The following is a 20,767-nucleotide window of genomic DNA, read 5'->3' on the forward strand; positions in this document are numbered from 1 at the left end:
GGATATCCAGCTGCTTTTGGTGAGCTCCAGTTTTGCTTCGGGGCTTTCTGTGTCATATCCATTCACTTTTGGTATTGTATAGAAGTTAGTTATATGGCGGGGTGTGTCCCGACCTTAGTTAAACTCTGTGTATTGTCTAGAGGCTTTGTAGACCTAATGTACAGTCAAGGTGGTGTTTTGTTAATATACATGATGGCTCCAACGGCCAAGTATTGTATATACATATATATATATATGTGTGCTCGAGCTTATACAGGTGATTATTTTCTTTTATATGTGACATGATGCTGTCCGAATTTCGGGTTATCATAGAGGTATGCATGGAAAGTATAAGGTTCTGAGCTGGTTCTCCCGGGTCTCCTCAGTTACGGGTGCTAGTCCGCTCCAATAGGATTTGAGGCGTGACACATGTGTGGTAGTAAAAAGCTCTTAGTATTACAGTTAATAGGTAAACCGCACCGTACAATTCCCTAACAGCTAATCCACAGTGCAGGAAAGTATCAAATTACCTTTTTGTGGGGATTGAAGTTTAGTAATAGTCGTTATAGATGCATTAAGAGAGTGCTGGCATTGGAACTAAGAACATTTCCTACTTAATCCAAAACCTTAGTTATGCTTGGCTTCAAATGATATTGGGAACCAAACCTATCAGAATTTTTTTGGATTATTCAAAAATAAAATTATGTAATTTCCAATTAGTGTATGAATATGCAACGCAGATGTCTAAAGATAAAATAGAAAAATGTCTGATTGCAATTGATATATTGACAATTTGCAGTGGAGATGTCTAAGCTTTTAGAACAAAATCAATAATATAGCATAACAAAAGCTCCTAGGTTTCATCTTTACCAGCATTAGTGAGTAGAAGTACAGTCAGGGGTATAACAGTTATTTTAACCAAATACTATATTAGATATATGAAAATTATATTAACCAAAAACTAATCATTATGTAGGTTACAATGAATTTATATCTGGTGACCATACAAACATGTTCCTTTTTCATCAATTAATATGGAAAGTTATTCTTCATGTGATTTCAAAGTCCTTTCTCGACTTATGTATTTACCGAGGCTTGGATATAACTTAGATGGGAGGAACATAGATACGTTATCTTTAAAAAATATTAATTTTTAATTTTCAGTCTTTGGTGAAGTATGTATGATAATATTAAAAGTGTGGATAAAACATGAACAAACTGCTTTGGTTATATTTTGAGGTACTAAAAGTTTGATAATAATGTTTGTCATGTTCTCATGTTTATTATTCAACCAAATGTTATGTCTTATTTTTGGTGTTTGAAAATGAAAGCTGGAGATATTGAGTGAAACACAACTTTGTGAAGGAGAAAATAGAGGATCACAATGGTTAGAATCAAGAATGTAATCTACATTTATGTAATAAACACACATGCATCTTCTTTTTTATTGGATTCGGCTTTTATATGCACCTTCTGCCATTCCTAAACTTCTTGATTATTCTTTGTTCGTCTACTCAATTGTTCTTTACCATCCTTCTTTCTTTTTCAATCTTCTCCTCATTTCTAACTTTCAGGTTAGTAGCTACTCCAATTTTTGTCTAAATCTTCTTTTTTATCCGTATGAATTGTACCCTATCATGTGAAATTTTAAAGGCTTTAAGAAAATGTTGATAATATTTTCACCAGAAGAGACAATGATGTAATGTGATTGCAGGCTATGTCAAGGTATGTTTGCAAAGAATCCAACTGTCTGTCATTGACAGGTACTAATTCTTTCTCGAACAAATATGTATAGTATCTATTTATGTGAGAAGGATGTCAAAACTTTTTAATTGGTGGCTTTAATGCTCTTAATATCCCCTCTTGAAGAGATAGAGAAAAGTCTTAATAAAGCACTATAATTTATTGTTTTTCTCACTCTATAGGCAGAGAGCAATTTTATTTGTGTAGTGCATAGCAAAACTCCAAAGAACGTCCAATATTAGTAATTGGGGACAGGTTTGTCCAACAAAAAAGGGTTGACTAAGCATTTAGATTTGACTTATTGGTTTGTCTATAGCAAACAACCTCTCTATCTGCATAAACAAGCGGTAATATTTGAGTACTTTCTACCCTCTCAAACCCTATTTTATGGAATTACACTGAGCATGTTGTTATCACTACTGTTGTTGAGTGGTTTAGAGTTGAGGAGCTATTAAAACATCTTATTTTTACTTTCAGTCCTAAGACACCAAAAATTATAGAGGAACCATAAACTCTTGTGACATGATTGCCCAGGAGCCTTCCGATATCTTTTAAGCAACTTAATGGCGGCAATGTCATACTTGGTCCAATTCCAACAACAAGGAAGTAGAATTCCTATTAGGAAAAAAGAAATGAAGTTGTGTCTGTAAAAGTCATTTTATCATTATCCATTGACAGAGTGATAATTAAAGGCTTTTGGTATGAAACACAAGCTAGGAAACATTCAAAGCCATTTTAGCCAAAGTTTGTTTTATTCAGTTTTGAAGACAAGGTATTTAGTCAACAAAAACTTTTGGCTCAAAAACATTTACCATGGCCTTGTTAGACCCAAAACTGAGCAAATCACCCTGTTCCAAATTAACTACAGTCTTTTTGTCTTCATAAACTCTAGCAAGTTAACAATGCATACAAACATAAACCATGAAACATAAGCTAGTCCACTTGGAAGTGCAGAAATAGACTGATTCATTCATTAATTCTCTTGCAATAAATAGGATACATTGACCAAATAAAAGTTTACAAATACTATGGAAGTGATCATATGAGGTAAAGCTCTTTCTTTTTATAGAAGTCGTAAAGAGCACAAGATTTTAGAATTTGTTTGAGGGGTAATATGGACATTGCTTTGAAGGTGAAAATTGTTAAAAAAAGAAAATATCATCAATGCCATGTTGAAACAGAATTTTTGATTTGTTTTTTCGCCAGGACTTTAGAAATTATTTAGAAAGGAAACACGTCTTGACATAAAGAAATTGTTGTGGATTTGTTCAACTCAATTTACTAAGTATTATATTTTAAGTATATATGAACTAAACTACATGTATATAATTTGCTTTATCGTTATATTAGTTTGGCGTTCTATCAGGCTTTTTCTCTGATTAGATTTTAAAATGAAAGGATTGTATTTAGTGTCAGTTCTTTGGTTGTTTCTCCAATTTTCAATTGAGCATAACAATTTTTAACATCTTTAGAGTAGGACTTCAGTGGGATTCAGTTGATGTTTAGGTTTGATCTATTTACAGATAAAGATTAAAGTTCACAGTTTCCATCATTATCAAATTCTCACGTACAACTAATGTGGCAATACACGATTCTAAATGAAATCTATGACAGAAACCTCAAATTACTGATTGTCTTAAAATAAGAGTATTGAAATTTCAATTTAATTTTTTTTCTATGCTTATTTTAGAGGCCAAATGTTAGGGCATTTTGGTTTTGACACGTTGATCAGTTGTATAGCTGACTTTTACCTTAAATCTACATGGTAAGTAGGACTTTTTAGTCTGACCGATCAGTACACTCAGCTTTAAGCTCTTTAGGTCAGGCATTGTATTAGGTGATAGATGTTATGGACTGTGCAAACTTCATCTTCCCATAAAAGCAGATTTGTATGGCAAGATAGTCGGAAATGCCCAAAGCTTGCACGAAAACCATTTTTGTAGTAGTATGGTACCTTTTCTTTAGGTGTTTTTTCACAGTAATATCTAGGCCAACTTGCGAACACCTTTACTTTTCTGCCCACTTCGTGCTAGCCTTCCTTAAATAAATGTTCTATGAGGTGATCGAAAAAGTTAACTTATGGAGTGAGGATCACACAACATCATATAAGAAGAGGGAAACCCATGCCCTATGGGAAACATAACACACGACATTCTGTGATGGACATCTGCTTCTTTCTTTTGTGGTTCAGGCAGCAACATACATAGGTAAACTGTGAAAAGATAATCTATCTTGTATCCTAGGACTTGCACAGGCATGTGCACCTCTGAGACCCCCAATCGAGATAAACTTCCTCTAAGAGACTGCACTTGTTTTAGCTGAACATCACAAAATATAAGAGTCCATTGAGCAAGAAGTTAGTCTGTGCAGTATAGTAGAAAGTAGATCCACAATCTCTACTCCGGTTCCTCTGTAATTCTATCTCTGAGTTGCCCTAAACATTTTACATTAACATTACTTTAGCTCCTATACCTTGGTTCTTGATGAACTAAACAAAAGGAGAAATCATCAAAGATGAAATACGTGCCTAATAATTCCTATGTTTCTATTCCATAATAGAAAGGAAGAGGTATGTCACAAGTACACTGAATGTATCTAATTTTCTTCTCATTTTGATCACTCAATACATGAAAAATGGATCTTATTTTAAAACACATCTCCCAGTTTGTCTCTTGAGACTTGAGATGTAAGGTCAAAATTTAATTTGTAAAACTTCTAAATAAGCCTAAATAAGCATACTCTTTAAATTTAAATTCGTAACAACATTTGACTTAGAGCTGGAATGGAAATTAGTAAATCACCAAATTGATTGGTCTAAACTCCAAAAGGGCCCCAAACGTTAACTTATAGAAAGACAGTAACATGTGAAGTGGATAAAATGATAATGGCCAAACGTATCCTTTTTCTAAACCAAATAAATTAATATTGCTTCTTTATTGTCTTGTTGCAGAGTCTCGCCATTGCTGCTAATTTGGTAAATTACAGATCTCTCCTAATATCTTACTATCTCATCATATTACTTATGTTTATTTATAAAAAGTGTATGTAACAATGTAATTAGGCAACACTTATGATATGTAAATGTCATGTGAACATCCAGTAGAATGATATTCTCATGGTTGTATAAACAATTCTTTTGGAATTTATACTATGTGCACAACAGTGATATTGTTGTGTGTTGAAATATATTTATTATAGATAATATGCAAAATTTATTTTATATTTATGTTTATACGCAACCTGATCATAATATTAGGTTCATAGCAAAATTACACGTTGGATCCGCGCAAAGCACGAGCATACCTATCTAGTAAATAACATAAATACCAATCTTTTAAAAGTAATTATACTCTCTTCCACTTTTTAAATTACCTTACTCTCTCTCCCTATTAATATACATAACATAACCGACATATACATAACATTCTGTGTATATGTGAGATTTTTATAGTAAGTTTAGGGAGTTGGAATTTTTTGTAATATTGAAAACATAAGTTGTGTATTTGTGTAATTTTTAGTTAATTTATTTAGAGGAAAAAGGTATACATACCCCTCTATCATAATTATCTTTCACCAACAAAATTCATCGTTATGTAAGTTCCAACGACAAACCAAAAAGTCTAAAACATTATTGAATGTGGAATAAAATTAAAAGAGGATGATATGGGGGCCTTTTTGTATTTTTTTCATTTTTCCACGTATAGAAACAAAAGAGTCAAAAATTTTTTAAGAGGAAATTATCTATAATAGCTTAATAAAATCAAACGTCAAATGTTAATAGCCAACCGAGATAATGAGGAAGAAAAGGTCTGAACAAAAAGGTTAAAAGAGGTTTGTTTTTTCTTCTTCTTAGAACTGGGAGAAGGAAAAATGGGGAGGAAATTACAATATGGAAAAGTTGAATCGTCACCAACAAGGTGGTAGTTCATATAAACAATCAATTGGACTACTAAGCTCCCTGTGAAGAGAGGTTTGATTGTATATCCACAGTTTATTAAGACAGGAAATAAATTATGGTCCAATACAAATCAGACACAAGTTAAATTCAAATATAGAGAATTATTTCTCTCTTCAACCTTGCGTGTTGTAATTATTGGTACTCGGTATTACAATTTGTTAGAAAATATGATACACAATGGAAGCATTTTAGAAACTTACTGATTACACAAATTATAGACAATAAACATAAACACATAGTGCTTAAAATTAACGAAAAAATATCTATGAAAGTGTGAGTAGATGTCTTGAAGTAAGTCTGTCTTCGAATCTGCGGTCTTCTACAGTGATCTCAAATTAACAGCTGAACTCTGTCAATACTTGAGTGGGCAAGTAGTAAATAGAAAATTGAATTTTTAGGCCAGAGAAATCTTTATTTATTGAGAAACTCTCCCAGTCTAAGGAGGAAAGAAACACACATGTTTGTTTTTACTTGAACAAGGAAAAGGCGGTGACTTCTCATTTTTCTATAGAAAATAGAATTTCGAGTTCTAGTTTAATATGGCCACTATAGGTGTTGACACCTAATTTTTTGCCCTCCACAACCAAGTTCAATGTCGAGTTTCTTCGATTTTCAATAAAATTACAACATTTATTTCATCTGAATAAAAACTTTTTAAAATATTTATGTACGCAATTTTTATCATTTTAAGTAGTGATTATATGTTTTTGTGTCCATATATACGAGATTGTATAATTCTATTACTTAAAATAATTATTCTATGAAAAAAATATATTTTAATCAAGGATCATCTTGAAAATTAATTCAAATGAATAATGTCTTAATGCAAATATAATTTGTTCTCAAAATTAATTGATTCAGAAAAATATATGTTTGATTTTGTCAAACCAAGAAACTCAGAATTAAATGAAGCATTAATTCATATCGAATTTGGAGTTAATTTGGTCATAATTGAAATCAAATTGACTAAAATTACAATGCAATTGGCTAATTGATTTTCAATTTGATCGAAATTTAAATGGATTTAGCTAACTCCTAATTTAAGTGGGGTTATTTTTTTAAATAACCCCAAAATTGACCTAATCTACCAATTTAACCCAACCAATTCAAACATCAGTGGCCCTATAGCAATCAAGCGACCCGGCCCATCTTTGTTTTCTTCAACACCAACAGCTATTACACACTTTCACTCGGCCCAATATATTAACTGACCCGCCCAACCTCTGATTCTCCTTCTCCTATGCGTACCACACACAACAGCATCGACTTTCAACAAGAACAGAAAAACAACGCAACAGCTTGGACCAAAACAGCCAAAAATCGTATCAACACCGACAACGCCGGCAACTGGCAGAAGCAGCCGAACCCTGCGACCCATTCTAACGCACCGATCCGAACCCAACAACGAACCTGACTTCGGTGACCCAAAACCCGATAATAGTTTCGACCCAATTGAAAATTCAAATTCCAAATTCAAAATTTGTACTAATTAGTACAAATTCGTACAAGACGGCTAATCCCTTATCAACAACCGTCCAATTCAAAATTCCCCTTGGAAATTCTCAAATTGCCCATGAATTTTATTCTCCCACATCGATTGGAGCTTGCAATGAAACTCCCAATCTCGTCTATAAAAAGCTCTCTTTGGAGCAAAAAATACCGAAGTCTCGGAAGTTGAAAAACCTTTGAGCAAAATCACAGTCTATTTTTTTTTAGTAAAAAATTTATTCCGTGAAATTCGTCGGCTAATCGAAGTTCCCGAGTTGACGACGATGCTTTTCGGCAGTGGTTGATTCTCGTGATTCTGCCTCGTTTGAGTTGACGACGATGCTTTTCGGCAGTGGTTGATTCTCGTGATTCTGCCTCGTTTTTGTTTTCGTAGTAGTAATTTGGTTTTCTCTTTTATGCTGGGATTTATTCGCTGTAGAGGCCTTGAAGGTCGTAGGTTTGATTGTGATGATGTTTTGTTGCGATATTCCTGTAATTTAAACCACATTCTGTGTTAAATGTTTGTTTTCTGTGTGTTTATATATTTTGATGAAATATGAGCTTTTAAACGTATCTTTTCCCTTCATCTTGCTCTACAAATGTAAATAATGGGTCGATAGAAAACTGACTGGGTCAAGCTCTGTACCATGTCTTGTTTGGCAACTTGAATTGATAATCGCATCTTGATGAAATCTTGCACAGTGTATGTTCTTGATTTGTTTCATTCACAGTTGTTTTGGCTTTCTCTGGATATGATGTTGTTCATATACTATTGGCATTCATCTATTCGAAACAGTAGCCTAGTACAGTGTAAGTTTTATATCCTCTCTGGTTGACATTTTGCAAAAGACTTTTCGAGTACTACGCATGTTTAGCCTAGCTTAGCTTGTCCTTTCTGTTTTCTAGATAAAGGGGACTCGTCACAATGTTTTCTTTGACTAATAATGTCAAAAGGAAACAAGGGAGTTCATTCCCCAAATGAATGTTAAGCTATTTTTTTTTCATTCTTGTATATTTTCGCTACTCCCCATTTTTCTCCTTTTGCTGTTTCTGATTGGAGTATGAGCCCATTTCCTAAACATACCCCTTTCCCTTTTTTTTACATATGAGGTGCAGTCATGTCTAGTTCTTTTTGGGTTATGTTTGAAGGGTGTTAGTCACAAGATTCCGTCGATAAATAATATTGAGAGGGTCAGTAGGTTGGTGAGAAAATAATAGTCCAAGGAATTCCCTCGAAGAACCTCCGGTTCATAGTTTTCGTGACTCAGTAAAGAGAGAATGAGGATGAAACTTTTGAAATTTTTTGGGGTGTGTTTTCCTTTTGTTTTGTTGGTTATCCGTCTGTCAATTGAATGAGAAAGAATGGATGAACGTAACTGTAACGCCTATTCATGTTGTTTAGTGTTGTGTTGTTAAGAAAGATTGATTGAATTGTGTTTGAAGTCTTGGTGATTTCCTTCAAATCCTGTATGCTGTTTTCTTTGTTTTATTTATTCTGGATCATTTTGCTCATCAAGTTCATGCCTCAAAATTGTTATTCAATCAATCAATATATATATATATATAAAGCTGAAACATAGACACGCTGATGTGGCGCTCTCTATGATCAGCAATTCTATTTATCTGTTTTCTCAATTTTTTGAACTTATTTCACTATTTTATGTTTAAAAAATTTCCAGAAAATTAATTACTTTTACAGTTTCTCTTTCCTCATTATTGTTGCAATTTATTTCTTTTTTTCAAAACTCTTTCTTTGCCTTCTTTATCTTCCGTTTCCTTTTTGTAAAATTAATACACATTTAATTAAATGAAAAATGAAAAGACCAAAAAACCTTTCATTTTTTAAAACTATTAAATCTTTAGCATATAAACTGAGATGATGGTGTAGTAACAAGCATGGTGTCGCCAAAAACACCAAGATTCTCGCAAAGACGATGAAGATGGAAGCGAGGCTTAGCTACAGGTTGAGTCAGATTTGTTCTAAAATGTTTTGTACTGAATTATTTATTTTATACAAATATATATAATACTCCTCCCTACTAAACATAGCTTAGTGGCTGCCAAAAAAAGAAAAAAAATGATTAGAGTATTTTGCTCCTCTTGTGATTTCGTTAAAAAAAAAAAAAATCTACCACCGGCATATCTGTTTCATTCTCTCCTTTCCATTAACCTAAACTCACCTTCAGTTTCTCTTCTTATAGCACTCTCGTTTATCTCCGGGCATATCTCAGAGGCTGATCCATTATCAAGGGTTTGATGCCGAGAAATTGAAATTGAGTTGCCCACACCAAAATCAAATGTGTGACCAGGTTTGCTGGTCTCAGGTTCTTCCTCGATCTCTCTGAATTCTCTTGAAGGACTTCTCTTATCAAACTGGTCTTCTTCAGGAATCTCCTTTAAGTGATCCAATTCTTGAGATACTGAACCGAACAGCTGCATCGAATGATAGCACATGGTTGTCTTCATGGCACGCGGGATTCAACTCTCTGTCATACATTGGGCTGCTTGACATCTTTGAAGGCTTCGGAGAGAGCTTTTTATTATTCTTACTGCCAGCAAACCAATATATATATGTAATACTCCCTACTAAACATAGCTTAGTGGCTGCCAAAAAAAAGAAAAAAATGATTCTAGTATTTTGCTCCTCTTGTGATGTCGTTAAAAAATAGAAAGAGATACTATCTTATGATCCTAAAAATCTTGTGTGTAATGAAAAAGATTGTAATCATTAAGGATGTGGTGCAGTAGATAGATTTCAATTTATGATCTGGATAATTTGATAGTGAGCACTATCATTGAACGACCCACATCCAACACAATTTGGACTAATCAGGCTCCGATGCAGGTACTGAACAATTGCTGAAAATAAATGAAAAAATTATGTGACAAATATTTCTCTCAACATAAATTTTTTTTGAACAATATGTTGCAGTATAATTTCTCCGATGAGATGTTGTATATTGAGAATTTTTTTTTTTACTTTGATTGAGGAATTTATAGGAAGAGTAATGAAAGTTTCAAAAGGTAAGAGGAATTATTCGAAGAAAAAATCAATCTATTTATTCTTAAAATTCATATCAAATTAAGAAAAGAATAAGTAAAAATTGATTTTATGAATTGAAAGGAGATATTATTTCATAAAATTAGGAAAAAACGAATATCAATCAAGTAAGAGTAAAACAGTAAAAATAATAGTAAAAAAGGAAAAAAAATTAAGAAGTTATCAGAATAGCATAACAAGCCTAACAAGAAGAGCGAAATTAGTGTTGACATTATTTTTTTTCCAACTTCTTTACTTTTCCTTTCACTCTTTTATATGTTCTTTAAAATGTTTTGTTACATTTTTTCTTTTGTATTTTTTCTATCAAAGTTAATCTTCTCAATTTAAAGTTTAGAATGTTAAAATGATTTAAAATTTTTACAAGTGTCTTCAACATGAAGTCTACATTTATACTACCTCTTAATTCTTAATAAAATTATGATAATGAATATTTTAAATTTTATGTTTCTTCATATTCCTCGATTAATAAGAAAAATATAATTTATGTATTTGTTGTTGATTTGACTTGAGAAATTCAAAGGAGATCATCGGCCACGGATAATATAGAGGCAATTATGAGATGCAAATGATCAATTGGAGCAAACGGTATTCAAAATTTTGACTTCAAAATTTCAAATGAGTCATAATGTTAGATAAATGTAAATATTCAACTTATATTATCAATATTCGATTTTACTTTTTTCAGAATGTACTTGTAAAATTACGCTGAATGTGTTACTTTATTTTTGTAGTTTAATATCTATCTTTTTTTTATTTTTGTTGTTAATATCTGGCTTTATTTTGTATCATTTAATTATTAGAGTTGAGGATTGTAGAATTTGTTTTATATGTGATTAAGCAAAAAATATAATAATGTATTATGATTTTGAATAAAATGAAAAAAAAAAAAATTGTCTTTTGAAGTTCATAGTGCAAACAATATATGAGTGCTTACCTTATTAGTATCGTAACTATTTCATTAGCTAAGATTTAATGAAATTTATTTAGGACAATTTTAATCGGTGTATTATTACAGTTTTTAGTTATTCACGCACAAGTCAATCCAAACGATTTCTCTCCACATTGAATGCAAATGATAACCCTTTTATATATATATATATATATATATATATATATATATATATATATATATTACAATAATAAAATTAGCCAAACGTTAGTCTCATCATCATCATCTTTTGCTAAAAGATAGATAAATTTCTATCATTCATTTAGTAACCTTCTATGAATCGAACTGAAAGCATATAAGTACATTAGAATTTGTGCGCAGTACAAAGTTTAAAGCTTAAATAATTATTACACCTTCAAAAATATATCTCAATCGAGATTAATTATAAAGATTTTTCAAACATCAAAGTCACATCAATACAAAAAACATATATGTGAAAAAGATATAAATTATATATAAAAATAGTTAGCATATGAATGTACCAAAAAATTTTCATCTATTCTATTTCTAATAAATTTGAAGTCATTAATATAGTTAAAAACCGTGCGAAGCACGGCCTATTTTACCAGTAGATAGATAAATTTATCAATCTCTCATTTAATTAGCTTCATATTAGACAAGACAATTTTCTTTTTAATTCTTTTTAAGGCTTGGGTTCCAAGTAATCTGTCCAGATTGGTAGTTAACCGATTACCTATGTAGAAATGGTATGATTCATTTTTTTTTTTGCTTTGAGTAATAAAAAAAATATAAATTGGTTGGCTAGTGTTGATAGGTATTTCTTGCAAACTTAGACCATTCAGTTGTATTTCAGATATTCCTCCTCGTTCGATTATCTTACCTTGACGACCATATATATTCTTGCATTTTTATTCATTTCTTTACATCATTTTGAGAATCAGGTTTTGCTTATAATTTATTTTGTTGGCCTCATTTATTTTAGATCCTTTTATGCTTTGATGCTTAGTTTGGAAATATGTGTTAATTTTTCTCTTTGTTCTTTCTTCGCATGTGAATGTGTCTGAGTCCGAAACGAACTCAGTCCCTCTTTGCATTTCCTTCACGGTCCATTGAGGCCCACCATCTCTATTGAGTCAACTCCGAAGGAAAATCTAAAGTCGATAGTATGGCCTACAGGTGCAAAAGGATGGAAGAAGAAAAAAATAGGTTAAAACCCATTAATAAAGATGTTAGGAGACTCGAAAAGTCTTTATTTTTGTTATCTTTGTATTTTGTTTATTTATTTATTTATTTATTTATTCATTCACTCATTTGGGGGCCTCGAAGCCAAAGTTGTAAACTAATACAGGTGAAGCAGACTGTGGTCCAAAAAGATCCAAAAAAATAGTTTAGGACAAATTATGGGTCAAAAGCCAATATTTAGATTAGGACAGGTGCAGGTGGATCAAAAACTCAATTAGATTAGGCTAGAGATGATAGATTTGGGCTCACGAGCCTAAGTCTTCTATATCTTTCCTTTCCCCTTTACATACTTATTTGCAATTTTGTTTGCTTAAACTTAGTTAAATTTTCTACTAAGTCGCCAAAATTTATACAAGTCTTTTTTCTAAAATCACTTTATTTTTATTTTTTTTTAAAAAACAACTTCTCTTTTTCAAAGTTAGTCAAAGATAGCTTTCAAATAGTTCGGATAACCACAAGTTAGCGGACATTTTAGGTGCCTTAAAAACCTTCATAAAATGTTAATGAGAACTGCTTGCCTATAATTTCAAAACTTAGATAATTTTTTCTGTTTTGAATCATTTGAGTAACTTATAAAGGTTTTCTTAATTCCTTTTTCAAATAAATTAAGAGGCGACTCTGTTTGTTTCAAAATTTTCTTTAAAGTTTCGAAATAATTTCAAATATTTTTCAACCCTTCGAGTTAAAAGGGGGCAAAATTAAGGACCACAAAATTAATTACTGAGGCTCCCTATTATGAAAATAATTTAAAATTCTGATTTGAATTATTCTTACCATAATTAATTTCCAATCATTCCACTAGAACTTAGTAATTGCACTCATTTATTTATATTGTGAAATTCCCCATTAAACACTTATGTAATTTTCCATGTTAAGATAACAGATACTAATCAATAAATTAAATTACTGATGAATTCAATCTAATAATTATTTTTGGTTAGAGCACTGCTTAACTTATTTCATGTGTCGGATTCATAAAATTCACTTGCGAGATTTGACACAGTGAAAACTTATATGCTTCTCAAAAAAGGCATATCATCAATCTCTATATCGAGATATGGATTCTATCAACTAACTTATGTTTCACCAATATATATTATTATCATCTAATCTACTAGGCATATTGACCCATCTCAGGATCTCAACTTTTAATAAATCAAAACTATAATTCATATATACAAATTATAATAGTAATATCAAGATTGGGAATATAAGTACATTTAATAGTTTAGAGAATATGTTTTTGTCAGTTAGTCTAAAATATTTTTATCTGCTCGGTCATGTTCAATACATACAGAATGCACTAGCACAAGAACTCAGAACTTCACCGTTCCCATAATCAAGATAAATACGTATAATCTTGTGCTACAATCGTACCGATGGCTTGTCAATTTCCATCCTACATTGTGAACAAAAATCTTTGTACTTATAAGAACCGATGATTTAATCCTCCATGTATAAGCTAAACTTTGTACACTAAATTATCTACTATATAAGTAAATGGATACATAAATGAAAATATGATCTATTAAATCTTTTATTAAAATTAATTTTACAATTGTTCTATAATAAATACTATATTGAAAACACATGGTCAATAATATATATACCATGGTTAATAGTATATATATCCCAACAATCTTCCACATAGACTTTTAACCATCACAATTATTATATTATACTATATCTAAATGCACGGTTGGTAGTACATATCCCAATAATCTCCCACTTAGACTTTTAACCATCACAATTGTTAAAATATACTATATCTAATCGCATGGTTAATACTGTATACCTTAACAATCTCTCACTATGATGTTTCGCATTTGACAATAGATAGAATACTATGTCTTAACACATGATTAATAGTATATACACTGACGATCTCTCACTTAAACTCTTAACTATGCATCCAGAACTTTCACAGATAATCCTTTGATATTACTTATTAAAAGGATCTTACCAAGTTGTTTTCTTATGCAACATCATCTAGTAGTGATTCATCGTAACTGATATATTTATTACTAGATCTTCAAGTATCTTATCATGAAATACTTGATGCGTCTGAGTTCTATCATGAAATTCTTCCAAGAATATGCAACAAATCGATCCCTATTTATGATTCGCCCACTACGACCCAATACTACTTCTATAGTCACTTTCATATTCTAGTGTCTTAATATATTTTTTCAAAGCCTTACGGTGCTGAAATAGTAATAACTCTTTCATGTAGTGCTCTAGCCCACATCACTCGCACTACTTTACGATAGCAGATTTTCTTACGTCTATTAACATTTCTCCCAATACTTATATGCAATGGAACGCTACTTCTGACATGTCGATTAGATGTTCTTGAACTTTTAAATTTTCAGCTGACTCATTTGTTATTTCTTTGATCCTGTAAATCTAGTTTACTTCTAGAAACATGATATATTAAGTATCCTTTTCTAGAAATCTGGTATTTTTGTTAATAATTATCTTATTTTCTTTAAGACGTTAAATAAACCTTCTTTTATTCTTTTTGGATATGCTGTAAACACATCTATTATTAGTTTTAATTTGGTCATTACTATATTTCAATACGTTTTCTAGACAATCATATATCCGAACCTTTCACGGACTAAACTTACATTAAATCTGTAGTTCTCAAAGATACTGATTTGGAAAGAACTAAGTTCAAAATGTAATACATAATTTTTAAGATATATCCCAAAATGAAAAAGACACAATTATGAATAAGTCAATTATTAATCTTATCATCTCTATAAAAGCTTATATCTTTTCTCTTTTGCACCAATCTATTATGGAGAATTAGGTGTAGACAATTGAAATTTAATCAATCTATCAAATAAATGATTAATGAACTCTTCAAAGAGGTGTTCGTCACTCTAATTAGATTGCAATGATTTAATATATTTTTCATGTTGCTTTTTTATTTCTATTTTGAATAGCTTGAGTTTATCAAAAAATTTAGACTTATGAAGCATCAAATAAATATGTTCCTATCGTGAGTAATCTTTAAGGAGTGTTCCACAATAATCAAAATCACCTCTTACCCGAAAGCTCATGTTACCACACAAATTAGAATGAGCCAGAATAGGAAATTCACATAAAGGTTTTTCACTAATAGCAGTGTTCACAGGTTGGGTAACATTTTCAGTTTAGAGAAATTCGAATTAATTCTAACTTATCATGACCTCTCATTATTTAAGAGGAAATATCTCTAAGTCATTTCTTTCTTGTTAAGAGGACTCGCAAGTTGGTTAAAATTTGATGTCACCCAAATTACACTCCTAAAAAATACAACACGGTCGTTGTCAAATAAACAATCCAACAACAGCTGGGGTCGAACCCATATGGGATAGGACGAATCTCTATCAAGAACTTATTGATATAGTCGAAACGTGCAGAAAGTAAATCAGGGGACTTTGTAAGAATAGTTGTAGTAGTAACCAAGATTGAACGCTTTAGGTTGAAATCAATATGAGATGAACACCAAAATTGTGTTCCCCCTGACTTCCTAACTCCGCAGGCTTATCATGCTCGTTAGACAATCTTAGTGTTTTCCATGCAGAATTTAATAAGTTATGTATCACCAACCGTCTCTCAACACCTTTTGGTAAATTTTCCTCATCTCTTCTTAGTCTTAGAGTGTCTCATTACTAACCCTTGTCCTGAATCTCAGATTGACTATTTTCTCTCAGTCTTAAGTTAATTAGATGAAGATAGGTAGCTTCAAATTACTATTATGATCTTTCTTTCCTAATCTCAAACTCTCTCTCAATTTAGTATTGAGTACAGACAGGCTCTTAACGTCTGTAGTCGTTAAGAATGCAATTAATACAAAGAAAATCACAATACATGCAAGAACACCAATCAAGAAAGCCATTGCACTTTTTCTACTTCGTTATTCCATCAAGATAATCACAACCCTATTTAAGAGGTTTATCCATTTATGTTTGCAAGAACACCCACAGAATTCAAAATAGGAAGCATATGAATAATTTCACAATGAATTAAGAATGAAAGCGAAAATATCAAACTTATATCAAAACCTAAAAGTCAAGAACAAGAATTTCAAGATTAAAAGTGTATCTTAGAACTCAATATAATGTTGTAAGTATGTAAAGTGTATAAACTAATAAAAATACATTAATGGGGTATTTATAGCTTACATCCGAAAATCAGAAAAATTCTAACCAAAACAAAATAGAAAAATAATATCAACATCAACCTACGACGTCACTTACGATCCGTAGATACTACCTACGGTCCCTAGCTAGGTTTGTAGATCTCAGAGAAAATCAAGCCTTCAGAACTAAACTTATGAGGGGTATCTATGGGGGCATAAGTACCACCCACGCCTCATAAGTAGGCCTTCGTAAGTCTCAGAACAAAAATCAATTTTCAAGAACTTCTATCTGCTACTTACGGGACCACCTACATGGGGCGTAAGTGCTACTTACGACTGGTAAGTGGGTCCGTAAGTAGCCTTCTTCTACATTTTATCACTTTTTTCTCCTCTTCTACTCCACTACCTGTTTTCCTGCAAAATAATATAAAAGCAACTCACATTTAACAAAAATACCTAAGTACTTGCATAATTTTCATACTTTAAGCATCCAATGTGCCATGGTTTTTGCATACTTTTCATGTTTTAAGCATCGAAAGTGTCATAAAATAGGTCAATATAAGCTTAAATAAGGGATCAAGAAATACTTATTCATTTTGGACGGTTATTTAGGCTATGAGTGGATTAAGTAAAAATTGGCCTATGATCATTCCTAACCAACTATCCTACAACCTAGGCAAGACTAATCGGGCAAGCTCTGGTTTAAACGCACACAAGGAACTAGGTAAGTACCTAACACACACATGGTTCAGGGTTTGTCACCCACTATTACCTATCCAATTCATGAAATTCTAAGCTATGGTTATATTGTCTCTGATACAATGCCATGAAAAGATTCAGACAATGGTCATAGAGATATTTACATCACACAGTTCACAAAAATTTTAGAGGGGTATCATTTTAAACAATAATTAAACACAAAACATGTCAACTACACTTAGGTTCAATACTTTTCTCCTAATTAAACATAAATCAACATAATACGACCTGAATATGTCGGTTCTACTAGGATACTGCAGTCAACAGGAAAAGAAATAGACAAGAAAAACCCTTAATTATGGTAAAAACTGATGCACTGTCCCCTGTGAATTACTAGAAAATAAACAAAATAGGGTATAGGGACTTACCTGAGATGCTCTAGGCATCTGAAGCTGACTCACCCCCATCTAAGGCTTCATGTGGCTTAACTAGAGGTAGTGGTGGTAGGGCACAACTAGATGAGGCACCCACTGCTATTTCGGCACACCATTGCTCATCAAACAAATGCTAAATAATTGACTCATGAGTGGATCTTTTCATTGCCTACTGATAATCCATCCCAGGGTCTTGTAACTCCTCTTTATGACCTTTTTTGGCCCCAACAATTGGGGTTGCATCATCCTCTATGAATAAATCAAATACCACTGTAGGAGGTTAGGTTAATGGATGCATAAAAAATGGAATGACTAGAGGGACACCTAGAATATGGCTCTCAACTAATGATTATACCTCTAAGTACAATATGGCCATCTCCTTATGTAGGCTTAAAAAGTTAGGCACCTGGACCTTTAATAGCCGTGCACTCATCTGAGTCTCAGAACTATATCTATGGGTATGAAACTCTCTAGTGTACCCCTCCATGGCTACTATCATTATTGCCTTGAATCTAGTCTCAAAGGCCTCTAATATGGTTCGGACCCATGACCGAATTTGACCAAATAGTGTGGCCAGTTGGATTTCTGTCTGTGTGAGATGGTTAGTCAACTTATTTTGGTGCTCTACCATTTTCTACAAGAACTCTCAGGGTACACTTATAAACATAATAGTTATCAGCGAGGGGGCATAGTGGAAGCCGCGATTGGTGCTGAAGTAGAAGTTGAGGATAGTGCAAATATGCCCGTGGCCCCCTCACTGTCTGCAGTCATGGGATCTGCTCTATGAATTTTTATATCAATATCAATAATCATACTTGACCTCTCAACGGGCTCGGTCAAAATAGAAGGCACCTCAAAATGGGCGGTACTAGAAGAATATGGTGGATGCAGTAGATGTGAAATGATTTAGTTAGCCGCATCCTTAATCATGGCAATGTATACCATGTGGATCACCTCAATTCGCTAATCAACCTCAGGAATACGTATCACTTTGGCTACATCACATAACTATTGTATCAAACATGAGAAGGGGAGGGTGATGAACTCACTAAGCGTTCTCTCATGGATCTCAGTCTGAATCCATCTAGTAAAATTAATATCATAACTAGCTATTAAGTTTAAAATCAATACTACTCTATCCCAGGTGAGAATGTTGTTTGCAAAAGTCAAACTCAGACGATATCTCACCATTGTCCACCAAAACTTTATAATAAAGTGCAGTGACGCCTTCTTGATCTCACCCTTTACCTCAACTAAGGGGTGTCAGTGCCAAACTTTGCTATCTGTACGGCTACCAGTATAGCCAAGTCCATTCTCATCACTCTATGCTCAGTGTCCCTCATAGTCAGCCAACTCTGCGCTATCCTCATATGGTAGTCAAACTCAGGTAAGGTAGTTGGCCTCATATACTCTGACCCTAACAACACCTGCCTGACCACCTCTACAGAAATATCAACCCTAACCTCTCTGACTAATGTATGGGTCAGCTGGGGATGGTCAACTACTCTACCCTTGGCTGTTGTAACCAAGTATGTTGATGATGCATAAAGGCATAGAACTCCAAAACAATCATCAGGCTATGTGAACTAGAAGGTTGGGTGAAACACCCTGGGTTTTGACCATTGGAAGTTTCCTGTATTTTGGACTCACTATCCTTGTAATGACTCACCGTACGAGTTGTATGGTGTGGCTATGGGTCAGGATACCCTAGTCATTAGGATACCAGAGAAGGGTGGTTGGGTTTCTATTCCAATTATGGTTTGGTGAGTACAGGTCGTTAGGGGTGGCGACGATTTATTTAGTTGGTCCCTTAATCAAATCAGTAACTTAGTAACTTAACTTGGCTCTGAGTACGAGTGGCTCACTAAGAGCTGTGAAGATAGGGTACGAGTGGTAAGATCGAGTCATATATTGTCCAGAGTCTAATCCCTTTGGTTTCTGTCTTGGGTACGACTGGACCCTACCAGTTGTATGGTCTAGTGATGAGTTGGGAAAGAGAGTCGTATATTGGACAGGATGTGGTGTCTAACTTTTTGTTCTGGTGATGAATTAATAATACCAGTCATATGATGTCGTGACGTGTTAGAGGGTCAACTCGTACCCACCTACGAGTTTTTCATAACTTTTAAGATGAGGGTATTTTAAACATTTCCCTCCCAATCCCTTAAGACCCCACATATTATAACAGTTATTCGGCATTCATTCCATACATAGCAAGATTAAAACACTCTTAAAATCTCTCTCAATTCTCTCTATCAAGAAAAAGGCTAGGGTTTCTTCAAGATAATCAATTAAGGCTTTCAAGGGTAGTTTTTCTTCGTCTTCCTTGGTGTTTAAGGCATGTTACTCATTCCTCATTGTTATTTTACAAAGAGCATGTATTTTAATGTATGATTTTCATGATGTTGTTATGGTTTGAAATAATGGTTGGGGATTTTGGATATTCATGGCGGAATAGTGTTTCTCATAGTTTAATGATGTTTTTCTTTTATACTTTTAATATGATTTTGACATTGTGGAATTCACAGTTATGGTAAATGGATTTAGGAGTTCTTTGAATTTCCCCAAATTACTTGGTTTTGGTTTTGAAACTTATGTGCCCTTGACCGATTTGTTAAAATGCTAATAAGAATAATTTTGTCACATTATTTTACTACTCTTGATATCCTTGCATTGCATAAATGGCAATGAAGCTTGAATTGGTTTGGTTGGTTTTAAATGGTTTGAAAAGGCCTTGATGGTCGTGGTTTTGGTCTAATTTAAAACTTTAGAGTCAACTTGGTTTAATGGTTTTGGTATAGTATAAAAGGATAGACTTGCAAGCTCTAATTTTGGTATGATGATACCAACGATGAATGCCTAATTAAAAGACTCCTTGATAAATGGTTTGGTTATGTGTAAAAGGTTTAATTGGGCATAAAGAGGATTGAGTAGCAAAGCCGTGGAAGGTGGAGGTCCCGGAGAAACCAACACTGAAAACTCATATTTGCCGATGTAAGGGTAGTCTGGGTGATCATGTACATAATGTCACACTTTATATTTTAGGAAATGTACTAGTCATCTCAGGTTCTTTTCTCCGGTTGTGCGGCTAACACACAATAGGGCTCTTTCAGTAGGGGGT

General features: G+C 32.9%; 1 long non-coding RNA gene across 1 annotated transcript; it reads left to right on the plus strand.

Moving 5' to 3' along the window:
• The first annotated feature begins 6,878 nt into the window (after positions 1–6,878).
• On the plus strand, positions 6,879–9,975 carry LOC124887435. Its single transcript, XR_007045204.1, has 2 exons — positions 6,879–9,131; positions 9,370–9,975. It is a non-coding gene; the product is annotated as an uncharacterized LOC124887435 (long non-coding RNA).
• Positions 9,976–20,767: the final 10,792 nt, after the last annotated feature.

This window comes from Capsicum annuum, chromosome 9 (genome assembly GCF_002878395.1).
Source record: "Capsicum annuum cultivar UCD-10X-F1 chromosome 9, UCD10Xv1.1, whole genome shotgun sequence".
NCBI classification, from domain to species: domain Eukaryota; kingdom Viridiplantae; phylum Streptophyta; class Magnoliopsida; order Solanales; family Solanaceae; genus Capsicum; species Capsicum annuum.